This window comes from Engystomops pustulosus, chromosome 6 (assembly GCF_040894005.1).
Source record: "Engystomops pustulosus chromosome 6, aEngPut4.maternal, whole genome shotgun sequence".
Lineage (NCBI taxonomy): Eukaryota > Metazoa > Chordata > Amphibia > Anura > Leptodactylidae > Engystomops > Engystomops pustulosus.
This window is the reverse complement of record NC_092416.1, coordinates 118,866,511-118,886,059: the sequence shown is the minus strand read 5'-3', so window position 1 is coordinate 118,886,059 and position 19,549 is coordinate 118,866,511.

Below are 19,549 nucleotides of genomic sequence, written 5' to 3'. Positions count from 1 at the left end.
TCACATTTTTTCCTGTATTGTGATGGTGGTCTGTTGTTATTTCAGATATATTTATATTTTCTCACTTTAATTAAACAGGTACCTTGCATGTACTTGAATATATCAATGCAAATCTTGGTATTTTTCAGTAAACTATGCACATTTAATTTTTGTAAATTGTCCTAAATCTTAATCATTTAGATGATGTCATTGTGTATAAAACCCTAATTGAGCCCCTCGGGTTCATCTAAAAAATCCTGTCCAGCTCACAATCCAAAATACTCAAAAACTTAAAATGTATTGTGTTTTGTGCATAACAAAATCTCTTGTGAAACAAGGATATCCAATTCATTGGTTGGAACAACCAACATCTTAATAGTTGAATTTTTTTCTGGACATATAGAAGTGGGCCTGGGCATTTGGACCCTTATCCACTCCAGTTGTACTGCAGTTAAATACTATTTATTAAAGAGGTTATCCAGAGGCTGCTTTCTTCCATATGTAGCTCTAAACATGATCATTGTCGGTATGTTTCAAAGCAACTATTTTATACCAATTTCATAAAAGTATAATTGGTTGGTTGTCTCTAAGAAGATATTATGCATGAAATGCATAAATTGCATATAAAATTGTCTTGGCATACTCCAACATTTTCATCATCCCAATAGTAACATAGAAGGTACCCTGAGTCAGTTAGTCAAATAAAATATTCAATGTAGCGATATATCTGGAAACTGGTTGGTGTCAAGTAAATATATTGTGTTATAAACACATTTGGATGAGTGGAGGTGTATAGCAGCTCATGTGGCCCCAGTGGAATAGTATGCACATATCTTAGGGTAGAAATGGGGTAAAAGTGACAAGCCAATGTCTGGGGATGACAATGCTAAAGTGTTGGTTATCTTTGTGTTAATGACACACTGGGGCACATGTATTATAAGTCTGGCTTTGTCCGTCTGTTATTTGAGACTTTTCTTGTTTTTTCTGTTGAATAGATTTATCTTATGTGGTTTTTCCTTATTGATAGATGTGATGTTTGGTCTTTAGTTAATTTGCGACTTTTTTGTCTCAAAAAGTCTCCAAAAATCGCAATCTTATTTCTACGCCTGGTCAGGAGGAATCCTTATATTTGTGCCAAAATATGTGACTTTTTTAAAAAATTGCAACTTTCACATCTGGATTCAGGTGATAACTCAAGTTACTAGTCTCAATTACAGCCCCCACTGTGTCGTTACAGGACTATATCCATGTCCCATGTCAACCCCAATTTCACAAGTTTTAACAACTGCCTAACTAGCTTTTGTTTGTGACTCATTGTATACAGGACTGAATAGCTGAACAAAGAATTGTCATGGTGGATGGTGCCTATTAAAAGATTTCAACACAATAGCCCCCAACGGCTTCATAAGGGGTTTAGGCTTTTGCCGGCATGCAGCACAACGTGAAATATATAGAGTAGCAGGAAGATACCTCCTTTAACAAAGCACCAATAAGTATAGAGTGACATACGGGAAGCAGCCTAACTTATTAGGATACATCTACCATCAGTAAACTGATGGTTGATGTCCTTTAAGTTATTGCTGCCAGACACTATTGGTCTTCCTGGGATGGCAATTCACATTCTTAAAAAAATTTAGTATTTCACTTTCGTTGGATACTCACCTATGCTTCTAATATATATATATATATATATATATATATATATATATATATATATATTATACATGAGGCAACATTTTTTAACTGGGGTACTGAATAGATGTCCTTATATGAATCTTCGATTATGTGCCTCTCTGAACACTATGCACATGTGCTATTTCACCAAAACTTACAGGTATGCACAATAGGAATGCACTGACCTGCGATAGAAGGTGTGTTGGATAGCCCATGAGATCTGCGGCTGGACACATATGACACAAGTCCGCTGACACATCGTCCCAGGGATTTGCAGGGGTTTTTTTGGGATTGTCATCAGGACCTTTAAAGTAAGTCTTGGCTAAGGCCACTCCCCCTGATAAAGCTGGGTGTCCAGTGAAAAATTCCACCATGACAATTGTGTGTTCGGCTAGTTAGTTGGTTCTACAATACCCTAGTGAGCTGGCGAGATTGCCTTCAGCTAGCTTATTTAGCTATTACTGTGAGGTAGGCCAAATGTAGTTGTGACAAATGTTCGATAGCTAGTTGTATGGTAAGTCGGCCCCCAGTAATGCATGTGATGTGACATGGATATAGTTGTGTAATGACACATTGGGGCTGTAATTGAGACAGGTACCCAGATACTCATGAACACAAAGATAACCAGTACTTTTGCTTTATCATCCCCAGATGTTGACTAGTCACTTTTACCCCATTTATACCCTAATCTATCCTAAGCTATGTGCATACTATTCCACTGGGGACCACATGAGCTTTTATACACCTCCACTCATGCAAATGTGTTTATAACATGAAATACTTATTTGACACCAACTTAGTTCTAGTCACACTACAATCTTTACTAACACCCATATACATGACTATGTTGACTATTTTATATGATTAGCTGACTCAGGGTACCCTATATACTACTTTTGTTATGATGAAAATGTATATTTTTTTGTTATATTTTGTTAAATTTTTGTATCAGGTGATGCACATCTATTAACAGCTTTCTGCAGCTCTTTGGTATAAAATTATTGAGGATCCCTGCAAAACACTGGTCCAATTTAATTTAGTATTTTCAAAGTAATTAAACAATTTTTTTTTTCTAAAAAACTGGGTGCAATACTTACCCAAACCATAGTCAGATGGGACATTATTTTTGCAAGAAAGCAGACATATTTTTCAAACCATTTAACTTGTGGATGTACAAATGCTTTTATTGTTAGCATGAGTTGACATGTCTTGCTGTGCCTGCATGTGAGCCTGTGCCTGCATGTGAGCCCCGCTACAATCTGTACTGTACTGAAGTCATGTTCAGTACAGTCATTGACATCATGAACCAGACTTCATGATGCCCCTGGATGGAGGGATCAAGCAATTTCCTTCTGTGCTCAAAAAGGCAAAGATTCTTATAGGCTAAGTATCAAAGACTGTTATCCAAATTATTAACTCCTTAACGCTCTGCGCCGTAGCTCTACGGCGCAGAGGTATAAGGGATGTATGAAGAGGGCTCACGGGCTGAGTCCTCTTCATACAAAGGTGGGGGTTTTTGCAAAATGCATAAAACCCCCACCGCTAATAACCGCGGTCGGTGCTAGCACCGATCGCGGCTATTAACCCCCCCGTTGCCGCCGGCAAAGTCGCCGGCGGCATTTAAAAGACGGCGGCGCGCGGGCGCCGCCATCTTTTTTTCGATCGCCACGCCCCCGAACGTCATCGGGGGGCGGCGATCGGTTGCCATGGTAGCCTCGTGTCTTCTTTTGACACGAGGCTATCTGGCAGCTGCAGATTCGTTACAATGAGCCAGTGGCTCATTGTAATGAATGTGCTGCAAAAATGCCATATATTGCAATACAGAAGTATTGCAGTATATGGTAGCAGCGATCTGACCATCTAGGGTTAATGTACCCTAGATGGTCTAAAAGATAGTGAAAAAAAAAAGAAAAAAAAAAGTTTAAAAAATAAAAAAAATTAATAAAATATTAAAAGTTCAAATCACCCCCCTTTCCCTAGAACGGATATAAAACATAATAAACAGTAAAAATCACAAACATATTAGGTATCGCCGCGTCCCAAAATGCCCGATCTATCAAAATATAAAAACGGTTACGGCCGGCGGTGACCTCCGAGACGGGAAATGGCGCCCAAATGTCCGAAATGCGACTTTTACACCTTTTTACATAACATAAAAAATGAAATAAAAAATGATCAAAATATCGCACAGACCTCAAAATGGAAGAAATGAAAACGTCGCCTCATTTCGCAAAAAATGACCCCTCACACATCTCTGTGCGCCAAAGTATGAAAAAGTTATTAGCGTCAGAAGATGGCAAAAAAAAATTTTTCTTTTTTGTACACATTCGTTTAATTTTTGAAAATGTATTAAAACACAATAAAACCTATATAAATTTGGTATCACCGCGATCGCACCGAACCAGAGAATAAAGTAGGCGTGTTATTTGGAGCGAAGAGTGAAAGTCGTAAAAACTGAGCCCACAAGAACGTGACGCATGTGACGTTTTTTTTAAATTTTTCCACATTTGGAATTTTTTTTCAGCTACACAGTACACGGCATGTTAAAATAAATAACATCACGGGAAAGTAAAATTTGTTACGCACAAAATAAGCCCTCACACAGGTCTCTACACGGAAAAATGAAAAAGTTATGGATTTTTGAAGTTGGAGAGCGAGAAATCGGCCGAAAAACCCTGCGTCCTTAAGGGGTTAAAAGGATTTTCTTTTGTTAAAAGGAACATGTCAGCAGAAATTGACCAATAAACCACTACCATCATGTTGTTAAGTATCTTTACCCCTTCCATACCTTGTAAGTATCAGTCAATAACACTTACAGTTTGTCTTATCCAGCTGTCAAAGACCTGTGTCAAACTAAGTACAAGCATGTTCCCTAACAGGAGTGTAAGTTGGAAAGGCAGGGCTCCATAACAGACTTCTGAGTGAGGCACCCTACCCATCAGAAAATATACCGTACATGTTTCTGTACTCACACATTTATAAACTTGAAAACACATGCACTGATTAATACATTTATACACTTACTGTCTCAGTAGCTACTGACTGCATGGGGGAAAGGGGAAGTACACAGAGAATTAGAGATGAGATCTCTCTAGTCATGCCGTTCTGATGCCCTGGCCCTTTTACCGACATTTCTTATCTGAACTGCCAATTCATACTGTGTACTGTGGAACACGTGCACTTTATCTATTTATTATAGTGTACAATCTGCAGCATAATATGTATATGATGGCGCACATCCCTCATTCATTAGTGTGTCTGGTCAGATACTGCTATGGCTTCTATTGCTGTATTTACACCGCTGTTCCCTAAGATCACAGAAACTATAGGCCTTACGGTACATTTAGTAGTACAGTTGTGTTTTCCAGGGAAGAGTTTCTAGGAAATTTGCATTCCTCTTTACTCAATACACCCCTACTTCTTTCTACCATCCCCAAGCGGTACATTCCTCAAAGATATTTTACTATTTGTAATACATTACAAACAATTACAGTAGTTCATTACATATTACTAGTACCTCTTTGAATACAAAAAAAGCTTCTTCTCCAAAAACAATAAAATATTCGAGAAACTAACTTAAAAGGCTTCAAAAATCTGTCAAAGAACTGAAACATTGTAAAATCATTAGGGACTAGAATGATTTCCAGACAGGAATAGTGAATCAGAAATGATATGAAAGGCAAGACAAGTCATACATAAAACAAATAATTAGTGAGTGATCTGAGAGAAGCTAAAGATTCAAGTACATATAATAATAATCAAAACATCTACTATCATAGAACATGCAGTTTATTAACCATAGGTCTGCTTTATGTTGACATTATTTTTTATATATTTTATTTTATTTGGTCATTAACAGGCTTACAGTTTGAAAAGCGAGTTTCCAAATTTTTAAGTAAACCCCCTTTCTGGGGGTTTTCAAAGTTCTATTTTTTAGAAACTCTCCACAAATTACACCATTTATTAATTGACACCCCTCAAACTATTTTAAAGAGCATTTGGTAAGCTTGTTAGCCCATTAAGCATATAACAAGAATTAAAATAAAATGTAGGCTGTATGTGGAATATTCCCCTTTTGACAATAAAATGATTATTTAGCCTTTACACGCTCATGCAGAATGAAATGAGAAAAACCATCTCAGATTTTGTTGTGCAATTTCTTGCAAGTAAATAAATACCCCACATGTGAATGTAAACTATGTTAGGGGCCCACAGCATAGCACAGATTAGAAGAAGGAGGGTGATTGATCTCCTCGAGGGCAGATTTTGATAACATTGTTTTCAGGTGCCATTACACATGATCCTATTTTGGAAACTACACTACTCAGAGACATTATCAAGGGTTATATTGAGCTTTTTACTACTTCAGATATTTCATAGAAAGTATAAACACTGGTTTGTATAGGTGAAAATCTTTTTCCGGTAAACCTTGCTTTGACCCCTAAATTCTTATTTTTAAAAGGGGTTAAATAAGAAACAGCATCTTATAGTTTTTACCCACACAGCAAAAAAGACTATTTCCTTTAAAACTTAACTTTTACTAGTATCAATAATTTAATATGTCGCTCAAAAAACAATGTACAAATATATACACACAAAGTACAAACCAGCATAAAAATAAAGAAATGGAGCAATCTTACCAGGACGAATGTCGGGCTTCAGGATATATATCCCTGTAGTGGACCTGTGTAAGGGGGATATTGTGTATTCTCACCCTAGAACCCCAATTGCTCCCATCCTGACATGTCGTCCCTCAACAGGTGCACTGTATTGCCCTATGGGTATATCAAGAAAAAGTGCTCCCCGTCCTTCCCTTCCCTACGCGTTTCATCACCAGTTACGATGTATCATATGGGGACAATTTAGGACTAAAAGGAAATTTCAAAAAAGAGGGGGGAGTATGAACTAATCTGGGGGACCCTAAGATACCCTGGATATAGGTCACACACAGGCCTTCTTTTCCCCAGTGTGACTGGATCGTGTATCTGGCGTGCTGGCAGTCTGCCTTATTCATTAGGGGGCGTGCAAACACACCCCCAGCACGCCCCCGCCGGCTCTCCACGCCACTGCAAATAAGCCCGGCCCGGCCACAGCCGCTGACATTGCGGTGTGGCCACACTGCATAGAGCTGGCAGCGATGCGCTGCTGGCTTCTCCTACAATGTGACCGCTGGCGGAGGCATGCTGGGGTGTGTCGGCATGCCCCCTAATGAATAAGGTCGACTGCCAGCACGCCAGATACACGATCCAACCTCTTATTTAGTAAGAGTTCGGACCAGTTTAAATTAATTTACTGCACATAAATAAAAAAAAAATGGCTAGGGAGAAAGGGTCTGGTGATGCCTGATCCAGCCTCTGCTCCGTGATGCCCGCTCCATTTCGCTCCAGCCCCCACTCCGCTCGTGTCTTCGGCTAAGTTAGCAGATGTTCGGAACATCTGCATTGTGTTCTTCACTGTGTTCATTCACTGTGTTCTTCACTTAAATGATCCTGTGTTCACTGTTTTAATTGTATTCTTCACTGTTCTTCACTGTCTTTTCTTAATTATATGCTCAATCTTGAGCAGGGGATACTCGTCCGAACAACGAGCCGTTCCGAGTATGCTAATACCCGAACGAGCATCAAGCTCGGACGAGTATACTCGCTCATCTCTACTGTTTACCCAAAGTCCATAAGGGCCTGACCCCCCTAAAAGGGAGGCCCATTGTGTCAGAAGTAGACAGCCTGTCTCAAAATATAGGCATCTACCTTGATAAGATATTATGTCCATTCGTTCTTTCCCTTTCATCATATATTCAAGACACTGCAGACCTAATACGTCGAATTGACGGAATTATCATGGAAGAGGGATGTATACTGTGTTCAATTGATGTGAAAGCATTGTATTCCTCTATCCCCCATGGCTATGGTCTTAAGGGAGTAGAACATTTCCTAAATTTGAGGGGTAATCCATTTGTTCCACACAACAAATTCACATTGGAACTACTGAGTTTCCTTCTGACCCACATCTTCTTCCTTGACAAAAAATACTACCACCAGCTCAGGGGCACGGCCATGGGCAATCCATGTGCACCAGCGTATGCCAACTTGCTCCTGGGCTGGTGGGAGGAAACCATTGTGTTTACCGAACAACTGGCACAGATGGTGGAGAGGGTGGAGTTGTGGGTCAGATATATTGATGACATTTTGGTCATATGGAGAAATATTTCTGTGAATTTGTAAAAGATCTCAATACCAATGAGATCAATTTGGGTTTCACTTTTGAAATAGGCAAAGATACCAGTCCCTTGAGATCAACAGAGATAACAGTGGAGAGTTAAATACAAAAGTTTACAGAAAACCCACCTCGACCAAGGCACTCCTAAGATGGGAGAGTCATCACCCATTATGAAGAGTGGTATACCTAAGGGCCAATATTACAGACTACAAAGGAACTTCTCAACAAATGAGGAGTTCAGAATCCAGGCGAATGACCTCAGGGCAAGATTTAGAGAAAGGGGCTACCCCGATTATGTCCTGAGAAAAGCGTATAGAGCAGCAATTGATAAAGATCGTAGGGAACTGCTGAAAAGGAAAGGAGACTCCCCTCCCGACAGCAAAATCAGACTAATCACGACTTTTGACAATGGGGCAAAGGAGGCATCAAAAGTGATCCAGAAATATTGGAACATTTTACAAATGGACCCGGAAATAAAAGGCGTCCTAGTTGAGGCCCCACAAATTACCTTTAGGAAGGGCAGATCACTTAAAGATTGTCTGGTCCATTCCCACTTTGTAGCCCCACATAACACTACATGGCTTAACAAGAATATCCCGACTGGTACCTTCAAATGTAGTGGCTGTATTGCCTGCCCCTTTATGCAAACCAGCAAGTTTTTTACCTCAACTAATACAGGACTCAGCTTTGAAATTAAACACTTTATTAACGGTAGGACAAAAGGGGTTATCTAAAAAATGACATGTGAGTGTGGTATGGAATACATTGGGAAAACTAACAGGGAATTTAGAAGACGAATAGGGGAACATCTATTGGACATTGACAAACAAAATGACGCATCAATAGCAAGACATATAAACCAGACATATGGTGGAAATACATAATTTGTGTCCTTTATGGGTATTGATGTAGTCAAGCAGCAACTCAGAGGGGGTGACTGGGAACAAATGACTCTTCAGAAGGAGTCGTACTGGATCTTTGCACTTCAAACAGTAAGCCCAATGGGGCTGAATCATAGTATCATAGTTTCAGAGTATATAAGGCTGGAAAAAGACAAAAGTCCATCAAGTCCAACCTTTAAGAATTAAATAAATGTTTTATCCCCATAACCCGTGATATTTTTTCTCTCCAGAAAGGCATCCAGGCCTCTCTTGAACATGTACATAGAGTCCGCCATAACAACCTCCTGCGGCAGAGAGTTCCACAGTCTCACTGCTCTTACAGTAAAGAACCTTTATGTTGATGGTAAAATCGCCTCTCCTCTAGGCGTAGAGGATGCCCCAGGCCTAGGTATAAAAAGATCTTTGGAGAGATCCTTGTACTGTCCGTTCAGGTATTTGTACATTGTAATGAGGTCTCCCCTCAGTCGTCTTTTTTCTAAACTGAATAATCCCAAATTTTTTAGTCTGTCAGTGTATTCTAGTTCCCCCATTCCCCTAATAATCCTGGTTGCTCTCCTCTGCACCCATTCCAGCTCTACTATATCCTTTTTATACACTGGTGCCCAAAACTGTACACAATGTTCCATGTGTGGTCTGACCAGGGTTTTGTATAAGGGCAAAACTATGTCTTTATCATGAGAATCTATTCCTCTCTTGATACATCTCATAATTTTATTTGCTTTAGCAGCAGCCGCCTGGCTCTGGTCACTAAAATTAAGTTTACCATCCACCAATACCCCCAAGTCCTTTTCAGCTCCAGTTTTACTAAGTAATTGACCGTTTAGAACATAATTATACTTTTTGTTTCCATGGCCCAAGTGCATAACTTTACATTTATCTACATTAAACCTCATTAAACCATTTCTCTGCCCACTCCTCAAGCTTCTACAAATACATCTGTAATGCTAAACTATCGACCTCAGTATTTATTACTTTACACAGCTTAGTATCATCTGCAAATATTGAAACTTGACTGTGTAAACCCACTACAAGGTCATTAATAAAAATATTAAAAAGAAGTGGCCCCAATACTGACCCCTGTGGCACTCCACTGGTAACATCAACCCAATCTGAGAATGTGCCATTAATGACCACCCTCTGTTTTCTATCACTAAGCCAAGTACTTACCGAAATACACAGATTTTCTCCTATTCCCAGCAGTCTCATTTTATATACCAACCTTTTATGTGGCACGGTGTCAAATGCCTTTCAAAAGTCTAGATATGCAACATCCACAGCGTCCCCCAGATCCAGTCTTGAACTTATCTCCTCGTAGTAACCAGATTAGTCTGACAGGACCAATCTCTCATAAACCCATGCTGACGCTGGGTTATAAGGTTGTGCACAGTGAGATACTCCAGGATAGCATCTCTAACAAACCCCTCAAATATTTTCCCCACCACAGCAGTTAGACTCACGGGTCTGTAGTTTCCAGGATCGCTATTTGATCCTTTTTTGTATATTGGTACCACATTTGCTATGCGCCAGTCCTGTAGAACATAACCAGTCCTCAGTGAATCTTCAAATATTAAAAATAACGGTCTGTCTATCACCGTACATAATTCATGCAGAACCCGGGGGTGTATGCCACCTGGCCCGGTGATTTATCTATCTTAGTGGTTGCGAGGCGGCGCCGTACCTCTTCCTGGGTTAAACTGTTGACATTCCAAAAAGAATTTACATTATTCCTCATTGTGTCTTCCACCAGGGGATTTTCCTGGGTAAAGACAGTTGAGAAGGCGACATTTAGTAGATAGGCCCTTTCTTCATCTCCTTCCACCATGACCCCCATGTTATTTCTAAGGGGACCCACACTCTCTGTTTTTAGTTTCTTATCATTTATATACTTGAAAAATAATTTGGGATTATTTTTGCTCTCCCTGGCAATATTTCTCTCAGTCTCTATTTTTGCGGCCTTTACCTGCTTTTTACAGGATTTATTTTTCTCTTCATAATCCTGTAATGCCTCATCGCTACATTCACGTTTTAGCAACTTAAACGCTTTATCTTTCTCGCTTATTGCTTTCCTTACAAGACTAGTTAGCCACATAGGCTTTTTCTTGTTCCTTTTATGCTTTTTCCCATAAGGTATGTGTTTCTCACAGGACTTTTTCAGAATATATGAGAAAAAGTCCCATTTTGGGGGGGGGGGGGCTTTTTGTCTTTGAGAACATTATCCCAGTCCATGCCTTTAAGGTCTTCCCTTAGTTGCTGAAAATTTGTCCTCCTGAAGTTTAGAAAGTTGGTTGCCCCTTCACTAACGCTCTTAGTAAAGCGTAATACAAAATCAATGATATTATGATCACTATTCCCCAGGTTCCCCCAAACATGTAGTTTTGATACCCTATCAGGTCTGTTGGTAAGGATAAGGTCCAGCAGTGCCCCCCCTCTTGTTGGCTCCAGGACTAGTTGCGACAGGTAATTGTCTTTTGTTGTTGACAAGAACGTGCTGCCTTTGAAGGACCTGCAGGTTTATGCCACCCAGTCAATAACTGGGTAATTGAAGTCCCCCATGATAAGTACTTCACCTTGCTTTGAAGCCGCATCCATTTCGCTTATCAGCATTTCCTCTGCTGCCTCCATTATATTTGGAGCCTTATAACAAACCCCTAGTAATATTTTATTTTTCTTTTTCCCTCCTCTTATCTCAACCCATAGGGACTCCACATTTGCATTTACGTTACTGATGTCATCTCGCAAGACAGGCTTGAGGCAAGAATTCACATATAAACAAACCCCTCCCCCTTTTTTATTTATACGATCCTTTCTAAAAAGACTATAACCATCTATAGTAACAGCCCAGTCATAGCTACTGTCCAGCCATGTCTCGCTGATACCCACTATATAATTTTTCCGCTCCAACATCAAGAGTTCCAGTTCCTCCATTTTGTTTGTGAGGCTTCTGGCATTTGTGTACATACACTTTATATGGTTTTCTCTGTCCGTATTCCTTTTGTCCTTATTCCCCAATCTCATTGCAGCCCCCCTTTCTCCCCCATGGACTATGACTCTTCCCAGCTCTCTATCTACACTGTCTATTTGCCCTGCACAAGTGTAGTTGCCCTCCCCCCAGGTCTCTAGTTTAAACACTCCTCCAACCTTCTAGCCATTTTTTCCCCCAAAACAGCTGCACCCTCCCCATTGAGGTGCAGCCCATCCCTACTGTAGAGCCTGTAGCCGACAGAAAAGTCAGCCCAGTTCTCCATGAACCCAAAACCCTCCTTCCTACACCAACTTTTGAATGAACAATTGGACTTCAGATGTTTTTTATAATGTCCTTATGTCAACTAGGATGGAGATGGGACCCATTAGAGTAGTTCAGCCAAAAATACTCACATAATCTCAATGCAAGCGATTAGAGTATTAATGATATGACAAACTAATAGTTATCAAAATGTTACTAGCTTGGCTGCCACCTTATAAAGAGGCAAACAACCCCAACATCAGACCCACAGGTTTTAAACAAATATAAAATGGAGATATAAAGTTGGTAGATACCCCTAAAACAGATAAAACTGTTGATATGGATAACCAATATTCAACAACAGTAGATAGTTGGTTATCTCTACTTACTTATGTCACTTCAGAACCACAAATGATAAAGGTGTTAAATCCCTGAAATAGGTGATTTTTATGACATTAAAACTTTTCCATATACACTCATGGGCTCAATTGAGCTACGAAAGTATCACACTAGGAATGTGTTGGTCTTTAAATGAATAAATATTTGCCCATAATACCATATAAGATGCATCTATTCCCTAGAATAAGACCTCGTCACCAGGGTGTGACAGTCATGCGTTTCATATTGTAGTGCACACATCCCTATCTGCGCATTATCAGTCATGGGAAAGTGGCGCATACATCATACGTTCCACGTTGGAACACAGATTCGGTACGAGTGACGTAGGTGACGACACAAAGGAGGGCGGTACTTATACCTAAACCACTGGATTCCCGATCGTTCAGGCGCCTTCATGCTCCGGGAGATGATGATCACTTCCGGTTATGAACTACTTCCGGTGCATTATAGCCTAAACCGGACAGAGATACACAACAGGTGTGCGACTTTTGAAGACTGGTGTGCATATGCAACACCCTCGCCGATGCAATGGCGAGGTAGGGTTTGCGAATACGTCCCACCTGCATGTAATCCCATTACACTACATGGTCCCTATAGGACATAGCGGTATTGCAGTGGTTAATCCTGCCTGGCAAGGCAGATGTTAATGTATGATGTAATTATGTCAACCAATGTCTGTGTTACATCCTGTGCTCTGTAGCTGAGATGTGATTGGAGGAGCAGCCACCACCTGACCAAAGGGAGGTAATAAAACCTCTGGCCCAGAATGTTCTAGAGAACTCTTAGAGAGTTAGAGAGAGAAGTCTCTCAGTCTATGTAGTGAGTGAGTGAGTAAATCTCTGTCTAGCCCATACCAGAGCAGGAAGAGCCTAGCCCCTGCCTCTGAAGAGTGGAGCAATAGATTAGAGTTAGTGTAGTGAGGAAAAGGGGTATCATCTTACCTTTAAAGGTGATACCTGAAGCCCTACAGGACAAGCTGAAGCTTCCTACCAGGACACAGCTGCCTTCCCAGCCTGCCCTCTACATCCAGGCTGGTGAACTATCTCCTGAGGCTCCCTCCAACTCACATCTCAGCACCCTACCTACCTGTTAAAGGCACGTTTGCTGCGGTTCCTGCGGTTCAAATAAAGAACTGTAAGTTGTTTTCTTCAACTTCTGCCTCCGTCTGGTCCCTGCTAATACGGCTGCCTTCATCACCGGGCACCCTGTCCATCACCCAGAGACTCACACTCGGGACATTAAGGGGTTGCCCCAGGGAGATCCGCTATAGCAGCCTCTCCCTCATCTTTTCTTGCCAACACCACCCTGCTGGAGACCTGCCAGGCTGTAGGACAGCCCTCCGGTTCCCCCGTACCAAGCACCGTGACAATAGCGTGCTTAGGCCGCAACCGCCAGCCACTCCGGTACCGCGGGCCCCGGCTGACTCCAGGCCGCACCTCAAGGGCTAGGCCCCGGTGGGGGATGTTGCAAGTGGCGTCACGAATCACAGGATATTTACTTCTGTGCCTTATCCTGGCACTAAAGACTGTACTTTATTGAGAAAAAGACTGTGCTGCCTAACCCTGCTGCCATCCGGGTTTAGGCCCAAGTATTTGTGTGTTTCTACATTGAACTTTATACTGCTGCCACGTGCTGTCGAGCGCCGCTCCAGCACTCAAGAGGTTAATTCCTGCAAGAACTGTGTCAGCTCTGCTACATCCGGCGCTGCTGCGCCTGAAGCATTTACCTCAGAGGCGTGTGGCGCAGCAAGTATTTCCAGCCCGCCAAATCTTCACTGGCGGGAACTCCAGAGGCGTCATTAGGCCCCGCCCCCTGCGCGAGTGGCGCGAAGCACCGTGGAGGAGGAGCTGGAGCGTGTGCGGCCGGCAACGAAGAGGGTTAATCGGCCATCTTGGATTTCGGCGCAGGCCGCGCCTGAAGCCTGCCAGCAGTGTGCGCCTCATCCGGAGTTCCGGCGCACGTGTCCTGCGACTGGAGAACACCGCGGAGCATCACTGAACCCTGCTGCCTGCCGGACATCGGGAACGGAGACCTTCGTGTACCGGAGCTGTCCTGTCACCGCGGCTGATCCTGAGTGAGTACCGCTGGGGAAGTTAAAGGGGGGTAGAGATTGTTTCCGATGCTAGGTTATTGGCTCACCTCCCAGGGAATAGTGACTGTGTCTTAAAGTGCCCACGTCCCATTCTAGCCATCGCCCATAGCAACGGACATTGTGTAACCCTACAGGCTTCCCTCAGCTAGGCCAGTCATGTCCGCCCAGGACGAAGATACGGGACTGGCGCAAGTCCCGTCCCCTGGTCCCTCCTCAGGGTACCGGAGCATGTTAAGTCCTCCAGAGAGTCCCTTCAGCCCTGCTACAGCTAGTGTCCCTGGGACTCCCACCATGATGCCTCTGACTATGCCCTACTATCTGGGGGCCCCCTGGTTATCCTACTACGAGGGAGAATCACATACTCTCCCTGAATTCAGGGACAAGTTGTTAGCCACCTTCGCCTTGCTCCCATTCACAGAGGAACAGAAAGTGGGCATCCTCATCGGGCAGTTGAAAGGACCCGCTCTCCGGGAAGTCAAGTCTTGGCCCCGAGAACAGTGTCAGAATGTGGTCCAGATTCTTGATAGGCTACGTAACACCTTTGACAAGTGTACTGTCTCCGAGTTGAAGCAGAAATTCTTCGGGAAAAGACAGAAGCCCCAAGAGTCCCTCCGAGACTTTGCCCTCTCCCTACAGGAGACATGGAAGGCCATCACCTGCCTGGAGCCCAAAGACGCTGAAACCTCTGATCAAACCTTAAGGGAACAATTTATTAATGGACTTGTTGATAGAAATCAAAGGTGTCAACTAAAGATCATCTCTTCTCAACATGCCCAGGCCTCCTTCCTTGAGTTTAAGGAAACTGCCATTGACATATTAGGGGACCGACCGCCTACTGGACCGCAGAAAGAGCCTGAGTCCGTGGAAATGGAGGAATCTGCTCTAGCTTGCTATCCAACGCAGTCGACTCCTGCGGCTACGGAAGTTGCTGACTTAGCAGGACAGGTCTCTAATCTGGCGGACACCCTGCATAAAATCCTCGATCGGTTGACCCAGGTGGAAGTGACTATCTCCGCTATGAGGAGGAAACCTCCAGAGAACCCGGTACGGTCAGCTACTCCTCGTGAATCTCCGACTAAGCAGCGCCCAAAAGAGGCGAAGTCGTTAAGCACCTGGAGTCAGAAGAAACCCCGCCAGCGGTGCAGCTACTGCCATAAATATGGGCATGAAGAGAATGATTGTCGTCAGTTAAACGACAAACCCTTGGAGCTAAGGGACGACCTCCAAGGGAAGAACTTGTAAGTCCCCGAGATGCTAACTGGATGCCCAGGTTCGTGGGGACTCGCCCCATGGTTCATGTAACCATCAATGGAGTTACCCTACCGGCCTTAATTGATACCGGCTCTCAAGTGACCACCCTCCGGAGTGCTGCCTTCGAGAAATGCCGAGGAAAAGCATCCCTAGTCCAGCCTCCAAAGGCTTACTTTACATTATTGCTACGAACGGAAAATCCGTACCCATCCGCGGCTACTGGGAGCCCACGCTAACCATTGGAGACACTGAGTTAACCAGACAGGGCGTAGTGGTGACACGTGTGCCCGAAAACGGTAACTTCTCCCTGGTACTGGGTACCAATGTCCTCCGCAATTGCTACCCTGAAGTGCTGAAGGCTCTCCACGACTCCCTGCCAACAGTGCCCAACGGTTCCCGGAAGGTAATTCAAGAGACTATGCAGGTTCTAGCGGCGCAACAGAAGTTTGCTGGCCCTAATGGAGAAATCTGCAGAGCCCGGATCAAGGATCCCCAACCTGTCCGCCTTCAACCTGGGACTGAGACGTTAGTATGGTGTCGAGCCTGCATGGGCGTCCAAGGTCAAGACTACCAGGCGATAGTAGAACCTCTACCAGCTGATGAAGACCTGCCCATTCTAGCCGCCAGGAGCCTAGTCACCGTATCCCGAGGACAAGTACCCATTCGATTACTAAATGTGGGAGACTCCCCAGTGGATCTGAGAAAGTACCAAGCCGTAGCCACTCTCTTCAGTGTCCATCCTGAAGACTTGGTGGAAACCGCTCTGTCTGCCTCCCAACAGTTGGAAGTGAAGCCAAGTGCTGAAGGTGAGCCTGCCGAGCAATCCTGGTGGCTTGAGCTCAATATTGGAGACGACGATTTTACTCCTGCAGACCAAGTACAAGGTGTCCTGGATGTCGTTATGAAGCACCACCAGGCCTTCAGCAAACACCCACTGGATTTTGGGCAGACTACTCTGATCCAACATACCATCCCTACTGGCTCTCATCCTCCTATCAAGGAACGATACCGGCCCATACCTCCAGCCCGCTACCAAGAGGTGAAAAAGCTGGTACAAGAGATGAAGACAGCCAACGTTATCCGGGAGAGTCACAGCCCATGGGCTGCCCCGCTGGTCCTTGTGAAGAAGAAGGATGGAACCCTTCGATTCTGTGTTGACTATAGGAAGATCAACAATATCACCCACAAGGACGCCTATCCTCTGCCTCGAATCGAGGAATCCCTCGCAGCCCTAGGGTCAGCTGCCTACTTCTCTACCCTGGACCTGACCAGTGGCTACTGGCAAGTGGCCATGGCGCCGGAAGACAGAGAGAAGACGGCTTTCACCACCCCAATGGGCTTGTTCGAGTTCAACAACATGCCGTTTGGGCTATGCAACGCCCCGGGCACATTTCAGCGGCTGATGGAGAGATGTTTGGGTCATCGCAACTTCGAGACCGTCCTGCTATATTTGGACGACATCATCATCTACTCCAAGACTTATGAAGACCACCTCCACCATCTGGCTGAAGTCTTCCAAATCCTGACCCAACATGGGTTGAAGGTCAAGCCATCCAAGTGCCACCTGCTACAGCCTAGCGTCAAGTACCTGGGACATGTGGTGAGCGCTCATGGAATTGAGCCAGATCCAGAGAAGATTGCAGCTGTCTACGACTGGCCTACCCCATCAACCGTACGGGACATCAAAAGCTTCCTGGGATTTGCCAGTTATTACAGGCGTTTCATCCCGAAGTTTGCCCAGCTGGCGGCTCCCCTGCAAGAGCTCCTAAGGGGCCTGCCAAAAGAGAGCCAACGTTCCCGAGTATCCATTGAGTGGACGGCCGAACGAGAAGCTGCCTTCCAGATGCTCAAGCAACGGCTGACTGAACCTCCGGTGTTGGGATATCCAGACTATAGTCTGCCTTTCACCCTATACACTGATGCCAGCAAGCAAGGTCTAGGGGCGGTATTATCCCAGCTCCAAAACGGAACTGAAAGGGTCATAGCCTACGCCAGCCGTTCCCTCCGAGAACCGGAGCAAAACGACCAGAACTATAGTTCCTTCAAGTTGGAGTTTCTGGCGTTAGTCTGGGCTGTGACCGAAAAGTTCAAGGACTACCTAGCTGCATCATCTTTCACTGTCTTCACAGACAATAATCCGTTGGCGCATCTGAACACCGCACGTCTTGGAGCACTGGAACAACGGTGGGCCTCCAGACTTGCCAATTTCAGCTTTACCATCAAGTACCGGGCTGGTAAGACCAATGACAACGCCGACGCTCTGTCCCGTCTCCCTGACCAGTGGGAGGGACCCTCCACGGATGCTCAGTGGGAAGATGTGGAGATGCCAGCGTTCTATGCCCGGTTTGTGCGTCAAGATGCCCAGAGAGTTTACTCCCTACCGACAGAGGCAGCGCCAGCTACTCCTCAAGAAGAGTCAGAGCCCCCTGCGGAAAAGGACCTCTGGATGAGTCTTCAGGCTGATAGCCGTGCCATAGGAGAAGTAATGGACTATCTCTCTAGTGGGCGAGTGCCTGAAAGAATCCGGCGCAGAAGAGCTGATGGAGAACTGTCTCAATTGTGGCGCCAGAGAAAGACTCTGAGCATGCACCAGGGTCTGCTAAAGAGAAGAACTCTGGACCCTATCACTTATGACCGGCTATACCAGATTGTGATTCCCAGGAGGGACGCCAAGATAGTACTGGAAATGTACCATGACCAGTCCGGACACTTTGGCGCTCAGAAGACTGAAGCCACCCTCCGAAGGCGATTCTTCTGGGTCAACATGAAGTCCGACATTGAAGCCTGGTGTCGAGAATGCCCAGCCTGCGCCATCGCTCGAGGAGAGTGACACAATCAAAGGGCCCCTCTACGTCCCATTGTGAGCCAACGGCCCTTGGAGATCCTGGCATTGGACCACGTGAAGTTGGAGCCCAGCAGATCCGGTCACAGTTATGCTCTTACGATCATCGACCACTATACCAAATTTGTGGTTGCAGTACCTGTCAGAGATCTGTCTGCAAGGACTACCGCAGCGGCCCTGTGGAAGAGCTTCATCCTCCCCTATGGCTGTCCGGACCAGATCCTTACAGACCAAGGAACAGCATTTGAGTCCCAAGTCTTCCAGGAGCTGTGCACTCTATATGGCTGCAAGAAGCTGAGGACCACAGCCTATCATCCCCAAGGCAACGGGCTTTGTGAAAAGATGAATCAGACTCTAATCAATATGCTGAGGACTCTGACCCCTGCAAAAAGGGCTGACTGGCCAAAACTATTGCCCGAATTAGTGTACCTGTACAACAATACCACTCATTGCTCCACAGGGTACACTCCGTATTATTTGATGTTCGGGAGACACGGCCATCTCCCTGCTGATATGACCTGGGACATGGAGTCCCCTGATTCCCAGTCTTTACTTCCCCAGACTGACTGGGTTCACGAACACCAGAGGCGCCTGGCGGATGCCAGAGAAGTTGTGGATCTGCGGTTGGAAGAGGCCCGAGAGAAACAAAAAAGGGACTTCGATCGTAATGCCTGTGCTGAGCCTTTTGCCCCAGGAGATCGAGTGTGGCTGCGCAACAACCATCCTACCAGTAAGCTAGATGGGCGTTGGGAGCGTGAGCCATACCTAGTTAGGGACAGTCTCTCCCCTGAAGTCTACGAGATTTCAAGAGGAGACCGTCCACCACTCCGGGTACATAGGAACCGGCTGAAGAGATGTCTTCGTCCTTTTGCCCCTATGTCCACACCTCTCACCTCGACCCCCAACTTACAGACCTCCTTGTGTTCGCCTACCCCCAGTTTCTTGGAACTTGTGACTGTGCCTCAATTCTG